The sequence below is a fragment of the Podarcis erhardii genome (assembly GCF_964252035.2).
Source record: "Podarcis erhardii genome assembly, chromosome: 17".
Taxonomy (NCBI): domain Eukaryota; kingdom Metazoa; phylum Chordata; class Lepidosauria; order Squamata; family Lacertidae; genus Podarcis; species Podarcis erhardii.
In genome coordinates, this window is record NC_138515.1 from 25632247 (window position 1) to 25649919 (window position 17673).

Below are 17673 nucleotides of genomic sequence, written 5' to 3' on the forward strand. Positions count from 1 at the left end.
GTTCGCCTCGGGTGCCAGAATGTGTTGGGGGCTGGCCTTGTTTTAGTTGCTTCCAGTGTGGAAGTGTGTGCTACATATTGCAAATAGATATCACAAATGGGTACTGCACTTTCTTCTAAGTGGAGCTACATAGGACTGTTAGAAAGCACAACTCAGCTTGCTGTTGTTACTTGGCTAAACAACTGAAGTAAAAAAATAACCTGGGCAAGCTCAGAAGCACTGATCTCATTACTCCGCTGTCAGTGAATGTTTAGTTAATAATAGCGCTCCACAGTCTGAATTGGTGCTGCCTCCTCAAATAAACTAATATTTTACCAATAGCTTCCCTTCTACATGCTTCGCTCGTTCTCACCATTCATATAAAAATACCCTGCATGTGCTCAGAGGGATTTTTCCATGGGCAGGGAATATGTTTTTGAGACTGAGAAATCCTCTTGAGAAATTTAATTAGTCGTACTGAAACTCTTCTAAGCTCCACTTTAAATTATTCTCTCCCCCCACCCCACCCCCTGAAGTAGGAACCTCTTTGGGAGCCTAGAAGTGTGAAGATGGTGAGGGGAAACAGCTGAGGAATTTTGCTGGTCTTATCAAAACTTGTTTGGCTTGCTTTGAAATTCCCCAGATGTTTTGCACAATCAAGAGATCCCAAGTGTGCCTCAAATCTGGCTTTAGGCAATACTTGAGGCCAAGCTATAGGTATTCTAGAAGCCAAGGGGATTATACGGTGGTGAGCACTGCTGAGATAATATATGTGGTATGTTCTAAAGTATGATATGGATGACATATATTGATATTTCTAGTAGTAATAGCACTAGCACCATTGTGGTAGTGGTTACAAGAGGAACCTGTTGACAAAATATCCATCACTTTAGTCCCGTGTGAGTGAAAGCTGACTTGCAGAGTCAAGACAGTAGACGCAGATCTTTGTCCTCCTCATACGATCCTCACAACAGCCCTGTGAGGTGGTTGGACCTGAGAGATGGTGGCTGACACAAGGTCATTCCAACAAGTTTCAGAGCTGAGTGGGGATTTGAACAGGCCTCTCCATTCCTGGTCTGTCACAGAACACAAGCGGAAACCTTTTCCAGAAGGAGGGACTCATACCATCCTTGGCAGCCTTCCAGGACCTATGTGCAAGGGGTGGATGGTTCCAAAGGCAAAAGTGGACAGGTGTGTTGAACCAAATGTGATCTGCTCTGGAAGGTCTGATAGCACCATCTTGGCACTCAAGATGACCCCACAATCAATTGGTAGCGGTTGTAGCCAAGAGCTCACATAGGTTTATGTTCAGCTTGCTTTGAGGGTACCCTTTTCTGTGGGCTTGGGATACTGGGCTCCGAGGCCAGAGAGAGGGATATCTGTGATGTTTTGGGTACTGGCTACCTTCCAATCAGGTGATTTACGTATTTTGCTTTGCTGTATGAAGAAGCTAGTAGTATCCGTGCTGCTGTCGTCGCATACATAATTAATCGTCTCTGTTCCTTTGGTATCTCCGCACCTAAATTCCTAACAAAAAGGCCTCTGGATACTATTGGCCCAGAAATGGAAAGAAGATAAAGTCCCAACCAGAGATGAATGGCTGATGAAGATGATGGACTACGCCAAAATGGCGAAATTGACTGGGAAAATCAGAAACCAGGAAGAGAATAACTTTAAGAAGGAATGGGGAAAATTGACAATGTACTTAAGAGAACACTGTAAACAATTAAAAACTTTGGCGGGATTTGAATAACGTTTGTAATGTACTGAAAACTAAGGTAAAATTGGAATATATAAGAAAAATAGAGAAAATAAGTGAAGCAGTGGAAAAAGATTGAAAATGGTAACCATGGAAGGGTGGAGGGGAGTGAAAGGATGCATGGAATCCTAAATGATGGTGATGATTGTTTGAATTTAAATTTGCAATGTAAAATTCAATTAAAAAGATTTATAAAAGAAAAAAGAAAAGAAGAAGAAGCTATGCCCTTTTGCTTGCATGTGGACAAGCCATCTCCTTGCTGGAATGCCTGCGTGCTGCAGAGTCTATCCTGTGTCTGTAAGGGCAAGGGGAACTAGCAGGCTGCTTCACTGTAAGTCTATGCCTTTCTTTAATAAAACATTAGAACTGATCGCTCTGATGTTTCAGAATTCTTCCTTGGAACTCTTGCGTATCACAAACTCCCAAGAGCCCTGCTCTGGCTCTGTGCCGAGCAGCGACAGAGCAACAGACGTAGCATTTCTTCTGCGCAACGCTTGCACACAGATACTTGCACTCCAGCCACCCAAAGTAGTTTCTACTCATCCACATCTCTCTCCTTCCTGGGAAGAAAGAGGCTTTCTCTTTCAGTTCAAAGACACATCCCAGCCACGCAAATGCCAGAGAGCAAAGCATTTCTGCAGGAAAAAAATCCACTGGAGGGAACAAAATCGCTCAAGATCTACTATTTCCAATAGCCAGCGTCCCCCAGATCATCACTCCAAAGTGGCTTGAGTGCTGGGAGGACTGAGGCGAATGTTGTCGTGAAAATGTTTAGAAAAGAGGTTAGAGCAGATTGTTGTTGTTTAGTCGTGTCCGACTCTTCGTGACCCCATGGACCAGAGCACCCCAGGCACTCCTGTCTTCCACTGCCTCCCGCAGTTAGCCAAACTCATGTTGGTAGCTTCAAGAACACTGTTGTCCCCTTCTCCTTGTTGTCCCCTCAATCTTTCCCAACATCAGGGTCTTTTCCAGGGAGTCTTCTCTTCTCATGAGGTGGCCAAAGTATTGGAGCCTCAGCTTCAGGATCTGTCCTTCCAGTGAGCACTCAGGGATGATTTCCATCAGAATGGATAGGTTTCATCTCCTTGCAGTCCATGGGACTCTCAAGAGTCTCCTCCAGCACCATAATTCAAAAGCATCAATTCTCTGGCTATCAGCCTTCTTTATGGTCCAGCTCTGCAGGGCCACCCAAGATGGACAGGTCATAGTGGAAAGTTTTGACCAAACGTGATCCACCTGGAGCAGGAACCGGCAAGCCACTCCAATATCCCTGCCAATAAAACTCCATGGACAAAGTTAGAGCAGATATTCCCCCCCAAAAAACCCTCTGACAGTGACAAGAGGAGTTCACAATGGGAAAAACTCCACCACATGTGGAAATATGTACCTGGCAAATTACAGCCCTTCCAAAAACCAAGAAGGAAGAGATTGTTCTTTTATTAATGCACCAATGTTGGGCTGTTGCTGTAGAATTCCACCACTATATCAGTCGAGCATCTTCTCTAATCCCTGCTAAGACTTATTTCAACAGTAGTTTTCAATAATCTGGCATTCTAGCTTGCTTCCTACATTGACTTTCCCCACCTCCTTCAGCCCGGCTGCGCAGTTCTTTATCTTTTAAATGGGCAGCTCATCGATGGAGAACTATCCTTCACAGAGAGGGCTGTGCGACACATGTCAAGCAGGCCACATGACCACTCTAGTCCACTTTCTCACAAGCTTTCTTTCCACATTAATTGCCTGGTGTGTGATACAATGAAGTAGCCTGGGATGACATGGTAATTCATAGGCGATGGCTGCTCATATCGAGTATTGTTGTTTAGTCGTTTAGCCGTGTCCGACTCTTGGTGACCCCCTGGACCAGAGCACGCCAGGCACTTCTGTCTTCCACTGCCTCCCGCAGTTTAGTCAAACTCATGCTGGTAGCTTCGAGAACACTGTCCAGTCATCTCGTCCTCTGTCGTATCCTTCTCCTTATGCTCTCCATCTTTCCCAACATCAGGGTCTTTTCCAGGGAGTCTTCTCTTCTCATGAGGTGGCCAAAGCATTGGAGTCTCAGCTTCAGGATCTGTCCTTCCAGTGAGCACTCAGGGCTGATTTTCTTAAGAATGGATAGGTTTATTTATTGTTTTCTTTTCTTTTCTATGTTCTTATTTCCTTGGTTATTATTGTTTAATTCTTTTGTGTTTGTGAAAAGCAATAAAAATTACAGCGGTGCCCCGCAAGACGAATGCCTCGCAAGACGAAAAACCCGCTAGACGAAAGGGTTTTCCGTTTTTCGAGGCGCTTCGCAAGACGAATTTCCCTATGGGCTTGCTTCGCAAGACGAAAACGTCTTGCGAGTCTTGCGAGTTTTTTCGCCCCCCCTTTTTCTAAGCCGCTAATAGCCGCTAAGCCGCTAATAGCGCTAATCCGCTAAGCCGCTAATAGGGGTGCTTCGCAAGATGAAAAAACTGCAAGACGAAGAGACTCGAGGAACAAATTATTTTCGTCTTGCGAGGCACCACTGTATTTTTTAAAAAATGGATAGGTTTGATCTTCTTGCAGTCCATGGGACTCTCAAGAGTCTCCTCCAGCACCATAATTCAAAAGCATCAATTCTCCGGCTATCAGCCTTCTTTAAGGTCCAGCTCTCACTTCCATACAACACTACTGGGAAAACCATAGCTTTTACTATACGGACCTTTGTATCGAGTATTAGAGATATATTATAGAAGGTGGGGGGACTGTTTCTGAGTGCAGAGAGCACAGCTGAACTCAGATCCTGCTTGCCAGCTTCTCTTGGGCACCTGGTTTGCCACTGTGACAACAGAATGCTTGGCGGAACAGGCCTTGGGTCTGATCCAGCTGGGCTTTGCTTAGGGTTTTAAGCATCCAACAAAAGGGGGGCAGATTGAGGCCATGGGCATAAGCACAATGGGGCAATATCTGGTTATATGCCTACTGGGAATGAGGAAATGTTAAAAAGATGACTAAATATGGTCAGGGGACTGTGCACTTATCTGGAAGCAAGACAACAATGCAAAAGGAGCAAGATATGGATAGGCGGCTGTCTGATCTGAAAGCAGAAGATTAGGAAAGTGTTTGCTGTCTCCGTCCTGAAAAGTTCAGCACATCAGCTCAAGACATTTGGCTGCCCCCAGGAAGCTGCACTGCACAATCCAGAAGTACATTTCCTTATTCCACCATGTTGTGGTGTTTTTGTGTGTTTTGTGTTGTGTTGTGGTGGTTTTTTTTTTTTTAAACGAACCCTTTCTCACCAGGCATGTAGGTCAGATATAACAATAATGTATAAAACCCATAACTTAGAATTAAAACATTCAGTGGCATTAAAAATAGTCGACATAGTTAAAATTATTGGAAATTCCACAACCAAGGTCAATAATTTTTGAGTAGTTGTTTGCCAAGAAAAACTAAATTATATTAAATTCAAGCGGGTAGCCGTGTTGGTCTGCCATAGTCAAAATAAATTTTAAAAATTCTTTTAAAAGATCGTTAAAAAGACTTTTCTTAAAAAACCTAAAAACTCCCTTAAAAGAATCAAGTGTTCAAAAAAGTTATATGATCTAAGAAAGTCTTTAAAAGAATCCTTCTAAAAGAATTTGAAAATTATAAAGTAGCACCCTAGAGACCAATGGAGTTGTTTTAGGTATACAATTTCGTGTGCATGCACACTTCTTCAGATACATATAAATTATATTAATTTAGCCAACTTTTAGCACCCATCATTTCTGGAATTTGAAAGCTGAAAAATTCAATCCTCCCTATTTATATAGTTATATACAGAGAATGCATTAAAACAGCAATCAGCCCCAGCCGAACTATGCAATTACAGTATAATATGCATGGTTGGAAAAGAAGATTTGCATCACCAAGAGTGGAGGACTAAAGAGGACACCAATTTACATTAAAAATGCATATGGTAATTTTATATGTGTAGGCACAAATTTAGCTGTGATCACTATAATTAGAAAAGCAGTAAATCTCAATATAATCAAAAAGACACCAGGAAACTTGCATGCTTGCTCATTCTGCTGACCTGGTGGTGCTGTTGATGGCAACTTCAAAGCTCTCACCCTTCCTTTTTCTAGCTCTTTATCTTTAAACTAGTCTCAAACTTGGACAGCTGTCAAACAGAGTACACTTTCAAACAGGATTTCGGCAGCCTGATTAAAACCATCACCCAAACCCCAGTTTTCAAAGCCTGCTTAAAGGCTTGGCAAGGGGGAGCCTGTCTAATCACACTTTGAACACAGTTCCACAAAGGTGGGGCCACCGCTGAAAAAGCCCTCTCCCTCATCCCTGCCAGAACATTTGCTCTCCCAGGTGGGTACACAAACCAGGCCTCAGAAGCAGAACTCAAAGTGTGGGCAGGATGCTCCAAGTCCAGTATAAAAATTAAGAACCTCAGTAATTATTTCTGAATTTCCATCTATGTATATAAATTAGCAAATACAAATCTGTGTCCTCCATGGTTCTACCCCTTGTATGGTCACACATTTCTTCATTTTTGGCTGTGCATACATTGTTAGCATTTGTATTGTATTTGCATTGTAAATGTATTCCACAAAGAATATATGGTATTGGGGAAAGGAGGTGGCAGTTGGAAATTAGCAGCTGGCAAGTGACAGTTGGGAATTGGTTGGTTATTCTGTTAGCTGATTCTTCATGAATTGCGGAGTGTGGTGACTTCAAGCAGAAGTCTGTAGGGATTTGTGAGGGAAGGCAAGCTATACAACTTATGCACTGCTACAAATGAGCTTTTTTGAAAACAAAAAGAACTAAACCCTCTCTTGGGCTCAAGGGAGAGGAATGCATTGGTGTGTGTGTGTGTGTGTGTGTAATACTTGTTCTTCAACTACTGCGAAACTGACAAGTAAATATTTATCTTCCAGTCTTGTGTAAGGCATCTATTTATATATATATATCAAAAACAGCCAACATAAACGGCAACCCTAACACCTATTCTCAAAAATTTGCACTGCTTCTCCCCCTAGTTTCCCTAGTCAAATAAATTTGCTAGTTTTGTCCCTGGCGGTCTGGATCTTGGCACTTGAAGGAACACCTCCGCCTTGTATGTTCTTCTATGTGCCTCAAGATCATTAGATGAAGTCTTGTTTTGTGTCAGCCACTCACCCCACCCCCATTGAATGAGGTAATTTTAGGCCATTTCTTTAATAGTTCTTTGGGACGCCTTGCCTTAGGCCACTTATTTGGCCATTTCTCTGCAGGTTTTCAGAAGACTTGGGTGAGACCTTTCAACTCAGCAAGGCACTTGGATTGTTAGAAGGCAACTGGTAGTGATTTTATTCAGTTCTCATCCTGTTTCTGCTTTTCATTTGTGACTGTTTTATATCAGGGATGTAGAGCCTGGGTTCCTCCAGATGTTGTTGGACTCCACCTCCCATCAGCCCAAACTAGCATAGCCCACAGTCAGGGATGATGGGAAGTGCAGTCCAGCAATCTGTGGAGGGCCTTTCTTATATTGTGGTTTTAAAAAACTGTATTTTCAGTACCGTGCATGGTTTTGCAATACAGCAAAACACAAAGCAGCACAGCATTTACATTTGCCCTACACTTTTTTCTTCTTTTTTCATTTTTATTAAAGATTTTCTTGTTTTACAGAAGTATGTGTAATGTCTCTCGTATTTTTTCCATGTAGCATTTTTACAAATCAGTTTCATTTGTTGAGACATTAGGAAGAAAAGGGGTGGGGGGGGAGATGGGTGGGGTCGGGTGGCGATGTTTCTATTCTGCTTAATGTATGTAGGGTTTGGTGTCAGCGTTACTCGTGCCGGTTCTCTGCTGTTCACTTGTGTTCCTTTGGTGGTGAGAGAGGTTGGGGTTTGCCTAGGGTGTGGTTGTTTGTTTGTGATTGGCTGTGGTGATCTTTGTTTTGTGTGTGAGTGGGGTGGACAACAGCCATATGAGAAATATGTAAAATAACTAAGCAAGTATTAGACATCACCCCAGAATTGGCCCTACTAAACATCTTCCAAGATAACAATGCCCATTTACACTACAAAGCACTCATAACCCATCTACTTTCAGCAGCCAGAAACACCATAACCAGACACTGGAGAGACCTGTCAGGACCAATGGTACCAAATAGTATGGGAAACAGCCCTACTAGAAAAATTAACCAATAAACATTTGCCCTACATTTGATCTTAGCCCATGCTAGGCCAAGAAGCTCCCTAGCTTTGCAAAATATGCTACTAGAACATGCCAAGCATTTCTTTTGTGGGTTGCATCTGTAGTTGGGATGTTCCTTGCACTCAGCAAGGCCTCCACTGGAAACGAGTCCCAATTTTATGCATGTTACAACTTCAGCTAGGATTCTCTACACACAATAATGGAACAAAGCAGAAATACCCACAAAAGCAGAATGGATAAGCAAGGTGATGGATTAAGCTAAAATAAGAGAACCTAGTGATGAAGGTTTTGTGGAAGAATGGAAACCTTTTTTTTGGATCATTTAAAGAAATATTATCATATGATGAACACACGAGCAGGATTGGAACTATGAGCAACAGATGGGATTAAAGATCATAGTAGTTTTGTTAAGGGTTAAGAGATAGAAGACAAGGTGCACCAGAGAGAGAAACAGAAACACCTTGGGTCAGCAAGTTGGTGGGGAAAGTGTTTTATTATGTATGTGTGAAATTTTGGAAAACGTAATTTTTTAAAATGGAAATAAGTCCTGAGAGATTTTGCATGAAATTCTCTGGTGTGCAGATGCACACACACACACACACACACACACACACACACACACACACACGAAGAGCCAGAAAACAGCGTGGAGAGTCAAAAATCAGTTTGTTTGCCAGAATCAAATGGGAGGATGAAGAAAACATATTTCCTTGTCAAGCTTCGTAACATGGCAAATATTCAGTTAATTTCAGACCATTTTTATTATTCCTGCTTTAGAGCCATCTTCAGCCAACTGAGGAAGAGACATCTGAAAGTGGATCAAGATAAAAAGAAAATCCAATATAAAGTTATCTTTACTCCTCTTAAAAACAGTCATGCAAGGGAATGTTATCATATGTTGGCACAATGCCTAGTGACATAGGAAGTTTGATCTTGGCTGAGGTCCCAACGCAGTATCAAAGAAATGATGGAGAAGAAACTGGTTTGCTTTCTTTATCCTGCTCAGTTAGACGTCGTAGAGACGTCTCTAGAGGCCCATTTGAATATCAGTCTTAAAATGCAGCCTTCTTCATTAATTCACTTTATGGAGCTTCATGTAGAGATTTAGTAATCTGCATGATATGTCTATCTGAACCCTACAGAAATTCTTTTCACTTCCCTCAAGGCTCAAGGCCCACAGCTGAAGATTCACACCTGGTTTTCCAAAAAGTTTGCTTTGCCACAAAATGCAATATTTTGGAAAAAAAAGCAAAAATACTGTTCAAACGAGATTAACTCCTTGAAACCCTGTGAGATACTGTTACATTCACCCCACTTGAGAGTCAGCATGGTATAGTGGTTCGAGTGTCAGATCAGAACGTGGGAGGCCACGATTCAAATCCCCATTCAGCCCCGAAGCTCACCTTGGGACAGTCACCACCACAGCTGTCAACCTTTCCCTTTTCTTGTGAGGAATCCTATTCGGAATAAGGGAATTTCCCTTAAAGAAAGGGAAACGTTGACAGCTATGGTCACCACCTCTCTGCCTAACCTACCTCTCAGGGTTGTTTGTGGGGATTAACTGAGGAGCAGGGAGAAGCATGTATGTTACCTTGAGCATCTTGGGGGAAAAGGTGGGTTATAAATGCAGTAAATGATAAATACCGTATTTTTTTGCTCTATAAGGCTCACTTTTTCCCTCCTAAAAAGTAAGGGGAAATGTGTGTGCGTCTTATGGAGCGAATGCAGGCTGCACAGCTATCCCAGAAGCCAGACCAGCAAGAGGGATTGCTGCTTTCACTGTGCAGCGATCCCTCTTGCTGTTCTGGCTTCTGAGATTCAGAATATTATTTTTCTTGTTTTCCTCCTCCAAATACTATGTGCGTCTTGTGGTCTGGTGCGTCTTATAGAGCGAAAAATACGGTAAATTTCTCGTGGTGACAGGTTCCAGGGGCTTAACCAGGATTGATTACCTTTAGAAGGAGGTCATAGGAGTCTTATTATCTCACCACATTTGAACATAACTGCAATGTATGGTTTTTGCAAACACAAAAACTTTTAGTAATTACACCACAATAAAACACTTTCGTGAGGAAGGTCAAATGAATGCTTTAGAAATGAATGGCAGAGGTATTGAAAACAAAGGAAGAAGAGATTTCTTTAGAATGACATTGAGACAACAACGCCACAAGGCATGATGGGGATCAGGAATAACCAAGACAGACAGAATATTTGGCAAGGACAAAAAGGAACAATATGGTTAAAATAAATACCTCACACGGGAAGAATAAAGGAGAGCTTCACTTGCAGATTCATAAATAACTAAATGTGTCAACCCGAACTGAAGTTGAAAACATTGTCGCTGTTGTATAAGGGATTATTACTAAGATTGGATTGGAATTGGATTGAGTATCGGTTTTGAAGCAGAATTAAAGGGAATTATTAAACCTTGAAATCTAGCACACAAGGGGCCAGACTCCTCTAACCCAGAAATAGTACCTTGGCTTAAGAACTTTGCTTCTGATGAGAACAGAAAATTGTGCAGCGGCGGGGCGGCAGCAGCAGAAGGCTCCATTAGCTAAAGTGGCACCTCAGGTTAAGAACAGTTTCAGGTTAAGAATGGACCTCCAGAACAAATTAAGTTCTTAACCTGAGGTACCACTGCATTAGATTCCTGGTAAGTTCCCTTATATCCCTCTTAAAAGAATAAACACGCTACAATCTTGTGTAAAGTATATAAAAGAAGTTTATTCACATCACCAGTTCACAGTTGGATCCCTGAAGGCAGACTTAGTTACAAAGTATATACATGTGGAGCTATCCCATATGGAGATAGTCCCAATGTCCTCTGTTGGCTGGAAGTTAACTAAGCATCTCTAGCTAAAAGCTGCTGCTCCACCTGAGGAGGAAGTCAAAGAGAGAGAGAGTGGCAGCATGCCTTGTCCTTTTATTACCTGGACAGGTAAGGTCACACCCACCTCTAGTCACATGCAAAGGAAGTACGTCCCAGCCAGGAGGAAACAGGAAGTTTTCGATTGTCTGGACCAAACATTCCCTCGCATGCCCACTCTAGGAAAACAAGGAATGTTGTACTTGAATGTTGTACTATGTATCACATCCCACAGATTTCCTTCTCTCTCCACACCCCCCATAGGCTGGCATAGTTGTGTCTCTGGACTGGGAAAATGTTGGGGTACTGGGAAGGCACTAGATCCTGCAGATATGTACCTCGCCCTGTTATACCCCCAGCAGGTTCTCAATCTGCCCTTGGCATGCCTCCTTCTGTCAGAGCTAGAGAATTTGTGGCCCATTGTTGTTGGGCACTCTGGCGATCACACAGGGTCCCTGGACGTTTCACCATCTATTGATCCCTGTGCCACCACTTTATTTCTCGCTGCCACCACCCAGGCCCTACCTGGTAAAATACTGAGTCCAGTCAGAGTTAAAGTGGAACATAAACTTCTCTTTATTTATTGCCGTTTAACAAGCATGTGGTTTCATAAACGGTATCGGTCAATTACAATCATGGGGTGCTTATCCAGACCTATAACTTCCGCTACCTGTTCTCACTCACCAAACCACCTCTCAGATATTTCCTTGTCTTCCTAGCTCCTAACTGTTCCTGACTCAGCTTATTTCTCTACACTAACTCAACCTCCCCACAGACTCTATCCCAATTCACTCCCACTCCAACCAACCTCCCAACTCCCAATAAACTCCCCCTTCGCCCCTCCCAGAGCTGGTTTTATAGTCCCTCTGACTCCACCCCCCGGGTTCTGATTGGGTAACCTGTTTAACTATTTCACCTCCAGCACTCTCATATGTTGACGTCACAGGCACCAACCCCCATCAGCCCCTGCCAGCATGGCCAATGGCTAGCGATGCTGTGAGCTGGGAACTGAAATGTATCACATTTTTAAAAGGCCTTCTCCACTTCCCCCCAGAATGTAGAATAGAGAACAAAACATGGCAAGATATTTTATGAGGAACAGGCATGGTGCAAATGCAGAGTAGTGATTAGACTGGTGAACTAGACCCAGGAGACCAGGGTTCGAATCCCCACTCAGGCATAAGGCTCTTGATGTCACGTGGGACCAGTCACAGTCTCTCAAGCCTCTCCAACCTCAGAGGGTTCTTGTGGAGATGGAAATGGGGAAGAGGAGAACCACGTATGCCACCTTGTGTATCTTGGAGGAAAGGTGAAATATAAATGTAATAACAGATGGAAAAGTACAAGAAAATGGGGACTATTCCTGGTGTAGAGGGAGAGTTGCAGTGCATTCTGTGTTGGCCAGCTGTGCCTTTCCTTTCTAAAAGAAAATACAGGTAAAGGTAAAGGGACCCCTGACCATTAGGTCCAGTCGTGACCGACTCTGGGGTTGCGGCGCTCATCTCGCTTTACTGGCCGAGGGAGTCGGCGTACAGCTTCCGGGTCATGTGGCCAGCATGACTAAGCCGCTTCTGGAGAACCAGAGCAGCACACAGAAATGCCGTTTACCTTCCCGCTGGAGTGGTACCTATTTATCTATTTGCACTCTGACGTGCTTTCGAACTGCTAGGTTGGCAGGAGCAGGGACCGAGCAACGGGAGCTCACCCCGTCGCGGGGATTCGAACCGCCAACCTACTGATCAGCAAGTCCTAGGCTCTGTGGTTTAACCCACAGCGCCACCCGCGTCCCTCTTAAAGAAAATACATCCCATGAAACAAAGCATTTCTTCAGTGCACACATAACCCTCTCTTTTTCCTTGGTGACATTTACTCTACTCGTCTCTCAATGACAGTGTCTGCCAACAGGGAACTATATTCCATATGTCTCAACTCCTGAGAGATGTGGAGGGTTAGATCGTGATTCAACAATCTGCTACGCCTTGGGAACAGTGGGTAGCAGGGCACAGATCGAAAGTTGATGTGGAGTCAAGTTTCATTTCCTAATAAGATATACTACCCTGAGGAATAAGTAAGCAATTCCCTGACTGGTGGAAGAGCCTTGTGCCAAGAACTGAAAGTATGAGCCCCCTCACTGTGGCATTTAAACACGGGAATACAGGAAACGGTCTTAGACTGAGCCAGCCTCTCTCTTTTTGGTATAATTTTTATTAAATTTTAGAATATTCATTTAAACAACCTTAAAATACCAGTGACTTCCTTTCTTCTCTCTCCATGGTTCATTTTGCATCACATAAATCCCTGCATACTGTATTTTATATAAACTACACCATTCAGTATTCCATTGTTACATCCACCAAAACCTATTTACACTGTTGAATTTATCTTAATGCTGCCCATGTTTTCAAATACAGTGGTACCTTGGGTTACAGACGCTTCAGGTTACAGACTCCAAACAATGTCAAGCACACACCATCTAGAATTTGCATATTACTGGGGGTACATGGTTTTCTTCTACTTTCTAAGTTATAGCCCAGTCTGCAGACTTGCCATGTCCGTGAACACATGCTTAAGATAGGTGTGCAGACTGTTAGAAGATTACCATGGAGTGTCGGGAATTAGCTTTCGTATGTCAAGATTTCATTCTGATAGAGAACTTTTCCCTTTTCTTGTGAGGAATCCTATTAGGAATAAGGGAATTTCCCATAAAAAAGGGGAAATGTTGGCAGCTATGCTGCCAGAGAAAAACAATTGATTCTCTTTATGCTGCAAGTGCTATTGGGACTCAGTCAAGAAGATAACCATGATAACCATGCTCCTGTTCCCCCCCCCACCCCTTTGGTGAAAGTGTTTTGTGAATTGAAGTTTTTTAAAAAAATAATAATAATGTAAAGATTAAATTTGCATTTAACTTACAGCTGAGCCACACAATCAGCAGACTTAGGTAAGGTGATATATATATATCTGTTGCTGGATTGTCCCACTTCATAGTGCAGGGGAAGACTAAATCTGAATACTGTAGAATGCTTCCTCCTTATCAAACTCTTAAAACATACAATAGCACCAGGGAGAAAGTTAACCCCAGATTGCCTGGTTAACTGCACTAATATTTGAAGGACACTTCACTTGCTCTGGATTGTGCCCCATGATTCCCCTCATTGTATGATTCTGTGGCCTATCACAAGACGTGCTGTGAATCCCAGCTAACTCCCCTTTACTGAACTTCATGTTGCAGAAATGGCATTTGTTTGCACTGGCTTCAGGAGAGTTAATCCGGTGGTCTTTGCCTGGAGAAAGCAGTTTCGAGTTCCCCAGCAATTCCTGGCTATCTCTGTTTCAGGTCCTTCTGCTAGGATGATCTGTATCTCTGGTGCTCTTCGCAATCGGCACCTTTTAAGTTAAGCCACCCATCCAACAAAGTATCTGAAGAATTTCATCTTCCTCTGAGAAACGGTGGTGGAATTTCCCCTAACTGATGCACCAGTGCAAAAGATAATGATAAATTGTGGGATTGCTTTGTGTAAATATTGTTTCACGGTTATCCGTTTCCCTATGGTGTGGAGAGTTCCAAGAGAGAACGTGGTCCAGTACTGGGCAAAGGAAGTTTGAACCCATCAATTTTAATGGACGAGTGTGACTAACACCATGTAACCATAGCTGTCAACTTTTCCCTTTTCTTGTGAGGAATCCTATTCGGAATAAGGGAATGTCCCTTAAAAAAAGGGAAACGTTGACAGCTATGCATGTAACCATAGTGTTTTTATGACATCCTATTACCGTATTTTTCGCTCTATAGGACTCACCAGACCATAAGACGCACCTAGTTTTTGGAGGAGGAAAACAAGGGAAAAAATATTCTGAATCTCAGAAGCCAGAACAACAAGAGGGATCACTGCGCAGCGAAAGCAGCAATCCCTCTTGCTGTTCTGGCTTCTGGGATAGCTGCGCAGCCTGCATTCGTTCCATAAGTCACACATACATTTCCCCTTACTTTTTAGGAGGGAAAAAGTGAGTCTTATAGAGCAAAAAATACGGTATATATAAATCACAAGCTGAGAAAGGGGCAGCAACCTGGAGAATGCCTGCCTTTAAAGTATCATCTGTTTCCCCAAAGGAAACACGATGCAATCTCACATTCCCCCATCCCAAAGGCAGCAATTGGCCAGGCAACAGAACTTCTTTCTCCTTTGCTGGCTGCATTTGAGGACATAGGGTATGCACAGTGATAACCTTCTTCTCCATGAAATTGTCTTACTCCTTTCATTGCTACTTTGCCTTACCTTCCATAATCCCATTACTACCTGGGAAGTTCGTTCTTCAGCCTTTGACACGCGTTTGGTGGGGCTTACTCCCAGGTACATGAGCATACAGTAGGTTTGAAGCCTTCATGACATTATCCAACTGAGAGGTAATTTGGGCAAAGCACATGGGTTCTACAGTAAGATAGAACGGAACAGGAAGTAGAGGCATGACACAAGATTTGGAATCATGGCACTGGGTGACTCCATTGGCTTCGGCTAAATTAGAAAAATATACAGCTTGAGGATTCAATCAGGCCTGTCGGTTATTGGGTACTGAGAATTGCAAAAGTTTACGGGTTCTTGTGGTCATCTCAGTTTGGCTCGTATCTCTTTTCTTCCACTGCTGCTATAATCACACTGGACTTTACCCGCTACTATCCTAAGGGCTCTCTTTGAAACCTTATTCCCCTTCCCACCACCCTACATGGTCTAAATACTTGGATGAAGCATGGTGAGAAAAGACCTCTTATGCAGACACATCACCACCAGTTCAATGGAGTCAGCACATAAACATTGTGTTCTGAACCAAATTTAAAGGGGAAGTGGGGGCGGGGGTGATTTTTAGCAGCATGTTTCAGCAGGCTGACCAGGAAAAAAAAAACACTGGTGGAAGAGGAGAGGCCATGCCCAATGGGGTTTGCACAATTCTGCCCCTCTGTTTGTTTTTTAAGAGTAACTATGACTTCCACACAGGAAGTGAGGGGAGCACAAGATGGGAGCATGTCATGAGGTCTTTATTAACAGTTCTGGCCAATTATGGTATCAGGAGGAAGACTGAATTAATTACACAAGTTGCGCCCCATGTGCATGCATGCCAGGAAGAGGTTAAGCAGGTCACCCAACCCTAAATTTCATATCTGAAGCCAGTTTGGTGTGGCAGTTAGAAGGTCTGACTAGGACTGGGGAAAACCACACTCAGCTAGTAAGTTCACTATGTGACTTTGGGCCACTTCCTATCGCTCAAGCCTGACTTAACTCTCAAGATCTTTGTGAGAATAAAATGGAGGGGACCATGTGTGTTACTCCAAGCTCCTTTGAGGAAATGTGGGAGAAAGATGTTAGAATGTTATAGTCCTGGGAGAATCTCTTATCCACATTTTCCTCACGTTACCTAGTAAGACTAGACTATAGCATCTTGAGATGACCACTGGGGGAGGACCATATACCATATATACTCGAGTATAAGCCGACCCGAATATAAGCTGAGGCACCTAATTTTAGCACAAAAAACTGGGAAAACTTATTGACTCGAGTATAAGCCGGTTCACCACACCACAAACCTGGTGGTGGCGGCAGCGGCGGAGGAGGAACAAGCAGCCCCAAAGGGCTGCTTTAGGGCTGCTTGTTCCTCTTCCTCCTCCGCCGACGACAGCGGCAAAGGCGGAGGAGGAGGAAGGAGCAGCCCCAAAGGGCTCCTTTTGGGCCACTCGTCCCTCTGCTGCTGCCTCTGCTGCTCGCAAGAGCAGGGACAGGAGCCATGGTTGGGAGAGGCACAGCGCAGCACATCTCCCAACCTCAGCTCCTGTGCCTGCCCTTGTGAGAGGCAGATGGCAGCAGTGGGACCAGCGGTGAGAAAGGGCTCCTTTCCGGCTGCTCGTCTCGCCACTGCTGCCCACCTCACTCGAGTATAAGCCAGGAGGGGCTTTTTCAGCATTAAAAATGTGCTGAAAAAAGTCGGCTTAAACTTGAGTATATACGGTATATCAGGAAACACCGCAGCTCATGGGGAAGAATGATGGCTAAATGGGAAGGAAGGACCACAGTTCAGTGTTAGAGCAAATATTTTGCATGGAAAAGTACCAGGTTCAACCCACAGCAAATGCCAATTCGAAATGGGGCTTGTTTCTGCCAGTCAGTGTAGTAAGTGAGTAAAATGGACCAGTGATTTGAAGGGGAAGGGATTCTTTTTTCCCCTATACTGGTAAACTATGATATGTCAAAACATAACCCTATGCAGTGTTTTTTTTTTTTCTGGGAGGGGGGAAGTGGGGGAACTCACCATGAAGTTTGTTTGTTTGTTTATTGAAGGCCCAGCCACAGTGGCTAAATGTAAGAAGTGATTAATAAACTCAAGCAGACAATGATCTGGTACTAGAAATGGCCACAACTTTATTGAGGTGGATTTTTGGCTCAGGTCACAACATTATTGATTATATAGATAAGTGGTACAGGGCGGTATATAAATTCAATAAATATAAAAAAGAGAAATAAATAAGAAATAACCATTTAATTTTAAAAATGTAAGGGAACTCAGTTCCCCTGTGTTCCTGCTCAAAAACAACAGCAACACAAAACAACAACAAAACCCTGAGCCTGTGACTTATATATTTATATATATTATTGATTTTTAATTTCAGATAACAAAACATACCCACAGAAGCAGCAGCAGTGGGTGCTGCCGGGCCTGCATGGCGGAAAGGCTTCTCTTCAGCACCAGACACTTACTGGTACCTCCATTCCCAACTGCAAGGGCTGGCAGACTGGATGACTGAGCTCTCTCACTTGCTTGCTTACTCGAGGCTTTCCTCTGGACCACATCAGTGAGACCAAGAGTGCGGTCTTGTCATCTGGGCAGCCCAGGACCTCCATACACCCTTCCCAGGCTTGCACCC